Genomic DNA, 11,053 nt, shown 5'->3' with positions numbered 1-11,053 from the left:
TATATATATATATATATATATACAGTATATTGGAGTATGATGTGTCACCTGATTTATTTAGTACATGCATTTTGTTTTATGTTTTTGTGACACTAGCGTGGTATAGTGGCGTTTTTATGTAAAGTTACCATACTGTGAGAATCTCATACCGTCCCATGGCTAATTGGCACCCAAAAAGGAAAGAGGAAGACGCTGCTTCCTGTCTGGGTTGTTTGCTGCAGCCACAGTGTGATTCATTGTTGGTTAAGTTCTTGTAAGAGTCTGCGTATTTAAAAGCCTGATCTCAGCAGGTTAAAGCTGAATTGAGACTCTGACAGGCTGAATAGAGGATACCCACCAGCATATTAGGCTCATTTAAAGCCTCCATTATTACAAACAGGACTTCCTCTCACACCTCTATGGATCTCTCACTCCTGTAATGTTTTTAAGCGATGTTTTAGCAAAAGACCAGCATGTTTTTTTGTTTTTCGGTGCATATCTCTGTGTGAATGGCTTTTCAACAAGCAGAGACTCCAAAGGAAACTCTCAGCTTTTGTGAGTTTTCTCCTTTTCTCTTGTATCTGAATACATACCTCTTCTGCCTCTATTTGAAGAGACTTTTTTGTTTGGCTTTCCCTTCCTGGCATTAAAATGGACGGAGCTGTGAGAGAACGGCTTGAAGCCCATAGTTGTTTTGTTTTTTCTTTTTTCCTTTAGAGGTCACTGGTTTACACAGTCTCTTTTTTGTCCCAGTGAAGCACTTTGTGAAGATGAAGGGCATTATAAAAGTGAGGAGGACGAGTGCCAGGGGCCATCCTGGGGAACGTTGAGAAGAGCAGCTTTTCCCATCTGTGGGGTTGCTCCTCTGTTGGCTGGCAGGGATGTGTCCACCTGCCTGTGACAGGGCCAAAGATGAGCCGCGGCAGCAGTGGTGGGAGACAAGCTTCCCATTGCCCACAAAGGGATCAGCTCATAATTAGCCCAGCAAATTTTTTTTTTTGGAAGCTTTCATGGCCCTCTTACTCATCCTAATGCATTTTGCCATCCTTGTTATTTCTTCTCTGTGTTCAAGTTCTTCGAAGTAGTTTTAATTGCCATCAGGGATGTTCACTATATAAATCAGCCGAGCGTGATGACTCAGACTCTTTAGCTGCCCACACGCTTTACAGCCACGAATTTAAAACCAGAAAAATAATGTGAGGAAGAACAATGAAATAATTTTTCAGCTACAATTCTAACACGCTTCCAGGACTGATAAAAATGAATATGAGAGATGAGCCTTGAAATCCACATGTGGTTTCTTTGCCTCAGGAGCTACACAACAATCAGAGCAAAATGGCTCAGAGTCGTAGGTCAGTTTTTTCTGGACGTAAACTCACTTTACTCACAATGAACTCACAACGAAAAATAACACATCTTGTGGCATTAATCCGTGAAAAGCAACAAATCTTTTTAATTGTATGCAGTGTTTTGCAGCTATACACTGCTTGAGCTTTATGTGCACCAACCTTAAATGTCTTTTACTCAGATTTTATGGAATAGACTAACACAAAGTTGGAAATGTTTCTAAAACAAACTTTTTTTTTTTTTTTACAAATAAAGATGCGCAAAGTGCTACATCTTTATTCAACCTCTTTTACTGTGACGCTACTAAATCAAAAGTAAATGCTCAACGGAGTCACATTTAATTAAATCTCTGCGAAGGTTCAGAGGTCAGGGATCCACAGGGTTAAAGTAGGATCGATTATGAAAACAATATCAAACAATCTCACAAAACACTGTTCAATCCATCATTCAAAAATGAAAGCACTATGACACAACTGCAAACCCACCAAGATGTGACCGTCTACTGAAACTAACAGCCCAGGAAATGAGAGCATTAATCAAAAAACAGACAAGAATGGCAAGAAACTGACGAGATCCGCAGATATTCTTTCGTAATGAAAAATGTGAAAACCACATTTCGTTTTACTTCTACTAACGTGCCACTTTGTGTTGGTATTTCACATAAAGTCCTGATAAAATACATACAGAGTGCGCTTGTGAAGTGGAACCATGTAGACGTTTCAAGGCATAACGAAAACCATCGCCAGGCACGGTAGTTAAACTTAGTCTGTGTGAATCATAGCAGCCCGAGTGGAACGAGCAAAAACACCGGAAAAATCCTGAAAGAAAATTAGACAAACCCTGTCATACCTCTGTTAAACCTGCTGGGAAACTTCTCAATAATTTGAGGTTATAACACCTGTCCTGCTGTGTATTTGAAGTTTAATATTTTTGGTTTGCTGTGCTTTATTAGCTCCGCTGGAGTGCGGTGGGGGAGGAGAGGCTCTGTCTTTATTGAGTTTCTGCCTCCACAGAGTTTTTACAGATGGGAAGAAAAAATCTTGCTTTGGTGTTGACTTCAAAAAGCTCTTGTTTACCATGCGACGCTCTCCTTGAAACTGTTATGTAGCCGCATTCGGAGAGCACATCGCCGCTCTCTAATTATCGCATCCGAATGTCATTCAGCATCAGGGAAAGCTCTGTAATGACTGCAAGGTTGTTTGGAGTCACACGATTATTATCATATTGTACTGGAAGCTTATCTGTGTCGGGATGCACTTCAGTTCATTTTATCTGTCTTAGAGCTGTTGTTCTCAATATCACAGGTCAGCCTACATTCACAGCCTGCAGCTGTTATTTAGAAGGCATTACATATGTGGAAAGAGTTCTACATTTTACTGCTGAATTAATATATAGTGTCTTTGAACAACGCTTTAGGCAAGAAGCAGCATTTTAGAGCTTTAAGCTGACAACGCTGAACTGTATCCATATAGTCTTGAGAACCACTTGAAAAGGTTGCTGTTGTTATGAGTTTTGTTTTGCTGGTGGGAGGAAATAATAGACGTAGGTTTATTGTGAAGAATTTCTTGTTCCTGAAATAGTCTCTGCAAGCCAGTTGGCATCGGCTCCTATCTCCCAGTGCATTGCCAGTAACACAGACACTAATATCAGGCTCTCATCAGACAGCTGTGACCCACAGACATGGACGCACCAAGTATATGGTCCAATCTGAACAGTCCTTATTCTCAACTCTGCTAGTAAAGTTCCCCATATTAAAAACATTTTCAAGATTTTGTTGTTTTTTTTTTTGCTGCTTTGTTATTAACGTTAAGCAAGGTGTCTTTGAATTATATTATTTTTTGAATGTTATAAATATTTATTTAAAATTATGTGCCGCAGCAACTGACATACATATTTAATGCATGATTCACTGTGTAAAACATGTTTTATGTCTTATTCAAGATGATTATACACCTCCATACTTCATTCCCAGTAAAAACAAACAAACAAACAAACAAAACAAACCATTGTCTATGTCATTTTGCACAATAAGGGACTCTCAAGAATCTGGCAATTAAAGACCAGCTAGATAAAACTACTCTGGACTTTTGCAACTTGGTGCAATAAGATGTAAAATCTGGAGCATTTCAGGGTAATAATGGCAGCAAAGAATGGTGTTCAGATGACACCATCATGTGAGGTGGATAATAAAAAGATTGTTACCAAGGAAACCAAAGTATGGATTCCGCTCCGGCAGCCAAGTGTCAGCTATTAGACGATTGGCAGTTTTCAAAGCGCATCCTTAAAATCACTCCCAAGCAGTGGAAGTCAAAGAACAGCAAATGTACACTTGATCCCAGATGTTTACATACACTGTATGGAAGAAAAAAAAACATTCTTCTATGTTATGTCAGATAGGATTAACAAAATAATTTCTAATTGCTCTTGACCCCTTGGAAGATCAATTTGCTCCCAATGCTGGCATCATGAAGAACAAAATGTTTATCCTTTTTGTGAGGCACACCAGTCCCTCCTGCCACAAAATATTCTAAAATATATAAGTAAATTTATGCTAGTCAGCTTACTATTTTCATAGAACTGGCATGTTTCACGTGTATTTCTGGGTCTCTGGTGAGCCTCACATGCACACCCTGCTGCGGTTGCAGTTGAAGACATCTAATGTTGCTACAGCAGAGATCAAACTGACAGGGACCCCAGGGGCATGCGGTGGACTCGCCACGTTAAATGAAAAATAAAGACACATGACATATGAGTAAGAGACTTCCAGAGGTTGCATCTGTGTCTCAGTTTTCCATAGTGCTTCTGCAGAAACACTAAACTGGGATCCCATTCCCCTGATCTTACCATTAAGTTACCCAAATATGTTTTTTTTTTTTTTTGGCCTAAAGCAAAGTGCAGTGGCTCATTTGCTCTTGTTATTGATGGACTATCAGTAACCTTTACAGTTCCGCTGTGAGGACTCATTTTTAACTGTAGTATAGGTCTGATTAAGGCCTTTTGGTGCTGAAACTGGGGAAAAACAAGCTCTTACTGAGATTTATTTTGTATTTTGTTTTACATACCTTACAAAAGAAAACCACGTTTCTATCATTTTAGCTAATTTTGTACACAGATGCTTGTTGAAAATTTAGACAGGAAAACATATGATAGTGTCATTAATTATAAATTACAGGATACATACTTAATATTGATTGTGTGTGCACTTTGTTGAATATGTGGCTGTGGCAGAAGATTGTTAAAAACAACCTCGATGAGAGTCATTCCTGGGTGATCAAAATCAAAGAGAAAAGACTTTGTACAGGCTTTCATCTTGACTTATTGCTTCAGTAATCAGACTCTCTGTATTCAATATTGGTCTCCGTATTTTAGCGGCTTCTCCCTGCATATAAAAGCAGGGACTCTGATATTGCTGAGAGACTCTGGCTGGACAAAGGGAACACTGCAGAGCGAGAGTCATACAGCTTCTCTAATGAACCTTCTGAATAATGGAACCAAAACAAGACATCAACTTTATAGACTGTGGTAAAAATAATTACAATAGTATAACATTCTGTTTTAATAAGGTCATCATTAATATTTTTTAAAACGTTTCCAAATGCAGTCTGTTTTGCAAAACGAAAACACTCTCTGGAAAGCGTACAATCATCTACTTTGGCACGTCTTCATTATCATGAATCCCAGAGTATACATTTTTTTTAAGAAACGATGTAGTGCAATCAGGTTCTCCTGAGCAAGTATTGTGGCTGCTGCTTTGCGACTGAGAATAGGGGGGGAAATACTGAATGAGGACGAACAGACGGCTGCTGTCACACACTTCAGTGCCGTCCTGAAAGGTGTGCTGTCAGGCTTCTCCAAGAATATACTGAGGGAGACCTTCCAGAAAAACCCAGCAAGAGAAAACCACCTCATGATGCAAATATGACTGCCTGACTGACAGAGAGCTGCTCATAGTTTAACTCTCAATATGTAGATACATAAATAGATAGGTGAATTAAATGAATGAATCTTAGTGAGAATCTAAGTTTTAAAAATAGATTTAATATCAGCTTCGTACACAATAATTACTGTGTCACAACAACATGTATAATAATAATAATAATAATAATAATAATAATAATAATAACATATTACCTTCAAAAGTATCAACAGTGCAAGGAGATTAAAAGCAAGTAAAATGCATTTTTATTTAATAATGCACAGATGTAATTAAATAAAATATGAAAAAAAAAACATAAATATATATGAAGCACAGATATAACTTAATTTACAAGCATGGAACAGTCTGCTTAAAAAGAAATGTCTTTAAAGAGGTGTTAGAAGGATGAAATTGCATCTGTCAATATGATCCCTGCGGGGAGATTATTCCAGAGAGCCAGTGGAAAAAACCGATTCATAGCTGTAATTTGCATACCTAAATACATCATATTTCCTCCATTTACCCCCCTTCAGGAGCTTGGAGCAGACCTGCATTTTTTGCAGTTTATTGTTTCGGGCAGGTTTAGGGTCTGCACTCTCAGGCAGACCCCAAACTTAGGCACAAGGTTAATTAATGTCAGTATTTTTAGACAAAAATAATTCAGTTTTTGTTTAATTTAAAACTTTGTTTTGCTTGTTTTGATTTTTGTGTAATGAAGTACAAAAGTTTGGCTTTATGTCCAAAAGCTGGTCACATTAACTACGATGCTTAAGAGAATAATTTCATACTTATTTCACACTGACAGAGCACCTTACTCAGGGGTTCCATTGTCACAGGTACAGAAACTGACAGGAATACTAAATACAGACAATTTTGCTGTCACACTGGTGAAGATGCTTAAAATTTGCCAACATAAAAACACTTCCTTTTGCATCAGGATAATCGTGCATCACTTGTTTTAGAAAAATCCAACTTATAACTTCAGTACATGCATTCAGCGAAGACAAAAAACTACATTTAAGATATTTTTTAACAAGGTCACAAGTTACAATGTTCCTGTGACTTTGTGCTACTCGTTTTTTGCAAGTAGGACAGCACTTAGTCTTCTCCTATTACATTTCACAAGTTTGGAGAGCCAGGTATTTTTGATCATTCCTCTTTGCACAACATTGTGCAAAGAGGAATCATAGACATTTTAAATACGCTTATTAAAAATGTCTATGATCCAGCTTTTAGTTTATGTATTCATCTTCAGTCAGTTAACTAGAGTCCTGGCTTTTCTTTTTTGCTCTCTTCTCTCCTGCTCACGGCACAATTTTTGTTTTTTTTTAATATGATTTTTAGCTCTGTAATCTGAGTTGGCCATGGAAAACTGCTGAGTTTGTATCTGGTGAACCATTTCTACGTTAATTTGACCAAGTGTGTTAAGTTGACTTTGTGTTTTGGATTGTTATCCAACTAAAAGACTCCATTTACAGTTTTCTGATGGAGTGAACTTGGTATTTATTTTATATCTGATGGTTTTCATGATGAGTTCATGATTATTTAGAGTCTAACAAGGTTCTCTGGGTTTTTGGAAGAATAGTAAGGCACTCCACCATACTAAACAGCTGGCATAAGGAGCTGTTCCATGTATTTATCCTTTGTTCATGGCATGTAGAAAGTGTGTAATGGTTGCTATGGATATCATTTGACCTCCAAGATTCTACTCTTTGCTTTTCCAGCACTGAGCTTTAGAGAGATGTCTTGTTTTCTACCATCCAACCATCTTCTTCCCTGTGCCTCATGGCAAGATAAAAGTGGAGCTGACCGAAGGCCGGTAACCACAGAAACAGGTTGTATTGCTTGGAGTTCCTAAAAATTGTGAATTATACACACAGTAAAAAAAAAAAAAATCCGTAAAAAAACAGGAAAATGTACTGGTAATTTTCTGCCAGTACATTTTCTGTTTTTTTACGGAATTTCCAGCTGAATTTTTTCCGTAATTTAACAGATTTTTTTCCCCCGTAATTTAACAGCTTTTATATGTTAAATTTTTAACATAGAAAACAACCAGGTCATGTAGCGGTTCCATTGACACTGGGAAATGTCGCCTCAAGTGGTGGTGGTGGGCCATAATTTAACAGTTTGTATATGTTAAATTACGGGGGGAAAAAACTGTTAAATTACAGAAAAATTACACTGGAAATTCCATAAAAAACCAGAAAATGTATTGGCAGAAAATTACGAGGACAATTTCCCTGCTTTTTTACAAAAAAATTTGAAATAAAATACTGTTAAATTACGGGAAACTTCCGACGGAAATTCTGCAAAAAAAACAAACAAACAAACTGGAAAATATCCTGGCAGAGAATTACCAGGACATTTTCTGTATTTTTTATTTATTTTTTTATTTTTTTCAAAATTTCCATCAAAATATTTTCCATAATTTAACAGTTTTTTGTATAAATTTATCAATATTTTGTTAACCCAAAACTGAAATTCTCTGTCTTTTTACTCTTTTGTGATATATTCACAAACTTTTTTTTTTAAACTTTGGACATTTACAAATACTTTTGTCTTCCAAACCATTGAAGTCTGTATTCTATACCATATATTAATTATAGTGTAAAATATATTGAAGTTAATGTATTTAATATATTCTTAACATAATTTTGAAACAAAACTAAATTCTAAGTCCACAGTAAATGTAGTTGTAGAACACAAAACACTTAGATTGAAAGTAGCTCATCATGCAAAGTGATGTAAAAATGAAACCATTCTACAATCAATTTGCAGACTTTATTTTGCAATTTAAGACCATAAATTGACGTCATCTAGTCTTTATAACTAACCTTTGCTATTATATATTTAAGAGTTAAACATATTCTTGAGCTCGCTAATTATCTTCTGCACGTCACAACTAATTTGCATTTTACTATACAAATTTCAACGTATAAATTAAATGTAAAGCAATCTTGACTAGTCTTTGTAGTCAAACAGTTTTGTTGATTACTATAAGATGGAACATACAAAAAATTGCTTTGGAACATGAAAATAATAGTTGTAAACAGGACCAACATACTTCAAAATAAATGCCAAAAAATAAATGAAATACAGGTATAAATATTTAGTTAAAAATCAAATGCTACATAAATCCAGCCTAATGCCAACGACAGTGGAAGACACTGGATGCATGAGTGTGTGCTCTCATTACCTCTAGTCGCTGTGAACATAAAACAAAACAGTTTATTTTATGTTTATGTTCTGCAAAAAAATGGTTAATCCAACTCTTAGGTCCAGTTACCAAGAGCTTGAAATGTTCTGTGACCAGTTCTTGTGCTTCGCAAAGGTTCTTGGTGCACCAGGTTTGATGAGATGACCAATCACGTTTAAACTTCAAAAGGCTCAAATTTTCCATGGATTCCCAGTCATTCAGTTCATTAAGGGACTTGAACCATCTGGTTGGAATGCAAAGCTGCAAACCTTCGTCTGCGTCATGTCAGTCGGCCTCATTCAGGGTTTGAGCCCAGAAAATCTGTAAACTAAGAGAATGGATACTCAAATTTAACACAGAAACACTTCATGTTATGAACATACTTTTTACGAAACGCTTCTAAATTACATTACAGCAGCATATCACCTTTCTCATCAGTGTCTCACCAATTGCTAATACCTCTTTCACAAACAACAACGTTGAGTAATTTTGATTAAAAAAATCTACACTAGGAGTGTCAATTGCAGATTTCTGGCCAATCTTTAAAAATTTGACTTGTCAATTCTGATTTTGGCCAATACTGATTGTCTTGTCTGAATATTGCTAAATGCAGAAAACGTCAGTGGGTTGGCAACAGTGGGGTGACTATTGATAACTGCAAACATGGAGACATGACCTGGTGGGCCGGTCTATCAGTCAAACGTCTCTTAACAGGAGAGGAAAGCGGTTGATGTTTAGATCTTTGCTGAGGTAGATAAGATCAGTGGATGAAATCACTTTTACATGTATTGGCGGATCACCAATCTTCAAAATTAAGGATTTGGGGAAGATTTATTGGTGCACCCCTAACATACACAATACACAAATATTTTCTTTTGAAAATAAAAACATACACTGATTTTTTGCATATTTGTTAAAATAAAGTCACCCTGTCAGGATTTAATGTCATGAGACGTATAATTTGTGAAAATAAAAACTCCTCCATTTCCCCTGAGCTACCATTTCCATCTGAAGAAATCCATCACTCCCAACCAAAACCAACCAATCAGAGACAGGAGGATAGTCTTAGCGCTGTCAATCAACCTCTTCATGCTGTCAATCAACTAAACATTACAGGAAAACCGTTTATCCACTGTTATCGGTGTCCATGCTAACTAGAAAGACACTTAACAAAACATTATGCCTATGTTATTGTAGAAAACACCACATATTTCTTAATTTAAACTAAAGGTTTAACAGGTTGAGTAAAACAAAAACAAATGTACACACCTATTTTTAAGATGCCTAGTTGCTTTCCAGGAAAAGTTCAGGAGTGTCTGGATGCAGCTGTTGAGGAGAGGAAACAAAATAACCATATAAGGAGAAAGAAAAATTAACACCAAAACATGCAAGTCTTCCAATAATTAAATCAATTAGTTTTTTTGGTTTGTTTTTTTTATAATAAAATGAAATAATTTGTTCTGACAACAAATTTAGAACAGTACTATTTATATAGTTTTTAAGCTAAGCTACAATAACCAATAATGAGTTTGCAAGTAGGCTGTCTTTACTTGTGCATGTCTGATGCAAAGGCTTTCTAACATCTTTCTCATGTCACGACTCTGAAGACCGAAGGAAGTTGTCAGCAGGCTTAATGACAATTAAAAGGGTAAAACTGAAATCCAGATAAAAAATACAGTAAATATGTGATCATATGCAGCATAAAATACACTACATTCAATTTCTACCGATCATCACAYCTATATGCGTACATCTAGGCTACCAATTGCGCACCTGATAACCTCGCGATAACCTCGCATCTAATTAACATAAACATACTCTACCTTAAAACAACACATTAAAGCGCTATGGCTAGACAGAAACAATGTTACAAAGTTACAAACTTAATACATACCGGCAATGCAACCATACATGAAAGAATTCAACAGTTATTTACACTAACGGACACTAACGGTGTCTATTTCTACCGTTTAATAAAGTTTTGTTTCGAATAACAAAAAACTTACTACGTTGTAGTTGAAAATAACATGAAAGGACAGGCTTTCTCCCTTTTTTCTTGTATACGTACTAAAAACAACATTTATAACTTCAAAACAGAACATAGGCATTTCAGTAAAAACTCCCAATTGGATTTTTTTTTTTTGCAAACGTCACTTTTATTTACTCTCAGTGATGTTTGTTCCTATTTCAGAAATATGAAAATTAGCTATCTGTATGTACAATCCACTAACTTACAATTTATATGAGGCAAGAAGCTTCTGACCCATTGTAACGGTTTATCAACATAACCTAATCTCAACATGCCTGATTACAACACCAAACAAGCAACAAATTTAACGCTGACTGAAACACGAGCCGTCCCCACTCCAGTCTTACCGTCGTTTCCCGCAAAAACGTGAAGAAAGTGACAACCTTGTTTGAGCTTTCACAGTGTCCGTAGTTCCCTACGCGCGTGCTTTCTCAGTGCTCATCACGAGCACGGGCGTATTTTGCCGCGTGGGCGGGGCGGAGCGGCAAGAAGACGCAGGGGGAACCGTATCTGATGGAGAAATGCGGATTGACGTAACACCGGCGCTGAGGTTGGAGACGAGCATGACGCAGCGATGGGCGAAACA

General features: G+C 36.6%; 1 protein-coding gene and 1 long non-coding RNA gene across 3 annotated transcripts in view; one reads left to right on the top strand and one right to left on the bottom strand.

Moving 5' to 3' along the window:
- The window catches only part of grm2b (glutamate receptor, metabotropic 2b), a 34,525-nt gene that overhangs the window by 9,687 nt on the left and 13,785 nt on the right, over nucleotides 1-11,053 (top strand). The window lies entirely within an intron of this gene.
- LOC103464547 (uncharacterized) lies at nucleotides 7,885-10,555 on the bottom strand. The gene is made up of 3 exons (XR_001776624.1): nucleotides 9,989-10,555; nucleotides 9,708-9,764; nucleotides 7,885-8,766 (listed from the first exon to the last, which is right to left on the bottom strand). It is a non-coding gene; the product is annotated as an uncharacterized LOC103464547 (long non-coding RNA).

The sequence above is a fragment of the Poecilia reticulata genome, linkage group LG5 (assembly GCF_000633615.1).
Source record: "Poecilia reticulata strain Guanapo linkage group LG5, Guppy_female_1.0+MT, whole genome shotgun sequence".
NCBI lineage: Eukaryota > Metazoa > Chordata > Actinopteri > Cyprinodontiformes > Poeciliidae > Poecilia > Poecilia reticulata.
Note: the sequence above shows the minus strand (reverse complement) of the source record. Positions and strands in the feature narration are given on the sequence as shown.